The sequence below is a fragment of the Lactuca saligna genome, chromosome 9 (genome assembly GCF_052625555.1).
Source record: "Lactuca saligna cultivar CGN05327 chromosome 9, ASM5262555v1, whole genome shotgun sequence".
Classification (NCBI taxonomy): domain Eukaryota; kingdom Viridiplantae; phylum Streptophyta; class Magnoliopsida; order Asterales; family Asteraceae; genus Lactuca; species Lactuca saligna.
The window spans coordinates 198,561,325-198,564,005 of record NC_136425.1 but is presented as its reverse complement, the minus strand read 5'-3'; positions in this window follow the sequence as shown (position 1 = coordinate 198,564,005).

Genomic DNA, 2,681 nt, shown 5'->3' with positions numbered 1-2,681 from the left:
TAGTTAGTCTAAGTTTGTTAGGTTATAAATATTAAAATTAGTGGGTACTTTCGTGCACATCACTGACACCAAGCGGAAGTTCTGGGATGACAAGAAGAGCTAGCGAGCTGCCAAGAAGCAGCAAATTGTGGCAGTACATGTCGCGGTAACCCCTGCTGCTACTACTGCTCCGACGAAGCAGTATGCTGGAAGTTTGCCGAAGTGCAACAAATGCAACTTCCACCACAATGGCCTCTGCCGTGAAATGCAGTGCTCTAACTGCAACAGGAAAGGACACACCGTCTGTTTCTGTAAGTTCCCGGCACAACCGATCACACAAGTCCCCGGCTCCGGCGCAAGCCCGACTTGCTATGGATGTGGCGAAACAGGCCACTATAAGAGGGACTGCCCCAAAGCGAGAAATGCTGGAGGAGCAGGGAGGGTACTGGCTATAGGCCACGGGGAAGCAGTTGCTGACCCGACAGTGGTGACTGGTACGTTCCTCCTCGATAACTCCTATGCATGCATTCTGTTCGATAGTGGAGCGGAGCGAAGCTTCGTGAACCACAAATTTGCTCGCATACTTAAACAAAAACCACACGCACTTAAAGAACAATTCACAGTAGAAATGGCTAACGGCAAAACAGAAAACACCAGTAGCATATACTTAGGATGTATCCTAACCCTAGATAACCATTCATTCCCAATCGACCTCATGCCGGTCTTAATAAAAAGTTTCTACGTCATCATCGGCATGGATTGGTTGAGTCTTCATCGCGCCGACATCATGTGCTTCGAGAAAGCAGTCCAACTAAACCTTCCGTCTAACGAAACTCTTATAGTCTATGGCGACAAACCTGGTGCAAGTCTTCGCATTATATCAAGTATTCAAGCACATAAATATATGTGCAAAGAATACCACGCATTCCTTGCTCACGTCGTCGACACGAACCTCGAAACGAAAGAACTAAAGAACATTCTAGTAGTGAGCGACTTCCCCGACATTTTCCCAGAAGAACTACCTGGATTACCTCCGCAACGACAGGTCGAGTTCAGAATCGACTTAGTCCCAGGAGCTACCCCAGTAGCCAAGTCGCCCTACCGCTTAGCACCAGCAGAGATGCAGGAATTATCTGGTCAACTTAACGAACTGCTCAGCAAGGGCTTCATCAGACCAAGCTTCTCACCTTGGGGAGCACCGGTCTTGTTCGTTAAGAAGAAAGACGGGTCATTCCGTATGTGTATCGCCTACAGAGAACTCAACAAACTGACGGTCAAAAATCGTTACCCTCTGCCTCGCATAGACGATCTGTTTGACCAACTGCAAGGAGCGAGCTATTTTTCCAAAATTGATCTAAGATCCGGATATCACCAGTTACGGGTACTAGAGGAGGATGTTCCAAAGACAGCCTTCCGAACTCGTTACGGACATTACGAGTTCGTGGTGATGCCATTCGGATTGACCAATGCGCCAGCAGTTTTCATGGACCTGATGAACAGAGTATGCCGACCTTACTTGGATCAGTTCGTCATCGTTTTCATTGACGACATCCTGATCTACTCCCGAAGTAAGGAAGAGCATGGCGATCACCTACGACTAGTTTTAGGAACTTTACGAACGGAGAAACTTTATGCGAAGTTCTCGAAATGTGAATTTTGGATCCGAAGAGTCGAATTCTTAGGACACGTGGTAAGCGAAGAGGGAATCCACGTGGACCCATCCAAAATTAAAGCCATTGAGAACTGGTCAGCACCCAAGACACCGACAGAAATTCATCAATTTCTAGGTCTCACTGGCTACTACCGCAGATTCATTCAGAACTTCTCCCGAATAGCGAAACCTCTTACAACCCTGACCCAGAAAGGCGTGGCCTTCGACTGGGAAGAGTAACAAGAGAGAGTGTTCCAAACGCTCAAGCGAGCCTTGTGCACCGCGCCAATACTATCTCTCCCCGAAGGGATAGAATACTTCGTAGTCTATTGCGATGCATCGAACCAAGGGCTCGGGTGTGTCCTGATGCAGCGAGGTAAGGTCATCGCCTACGCCTCCAGACAGTTGAAGACACACGAAGTTAACTACACGACCCACGATCTTGAACTGGGAGCATTGGTGTTTGCTCTGAAGATCTGGAGACATTACTTGTATGGAACGAAGAGCACTATCTTTACCGACCACAAGAGTTTACAACACATATTCGATCAGAAGGAGCTCAACATGAGACAACGACGGTGGGTCGAGCTACTCAGTGATTACGAATGTGATATTTGTTATCATCCGGGTAAAGCCAACGTAGTAGCAGACGCCCTGAGTCGGAAAGAATATTCTGGTCGCAAGGTCAAGTCATTGTTAATAACCATCCATTCACACTTGTCTAACCAAATTCAAGCGGCCCAACTGGAAGCCATGAAACCTGAAAGTGTGACGAGTGAATCCCTTAAAGGAATGGACAAGAATTTAGAAGCCAAGGGTGACGGAGCCTTATACTTCATGGATCGGATCTGGACACCGAAACACGGTGGTTTCCGAGACTTAGTCATGACCGAGGTGCACAACACTCGGTATTCCGTCCACCTAGGTTCAGATAAGATGTATCTGGATCTTAAAAAGCTATACTGGTGGCCTAATATGAAAGCAGAGATTGCTACCTTCGTAAGTAAATGCCTTACTTGCGCAAAGGTAAAGGTCGAGTACCAGAAGCCCT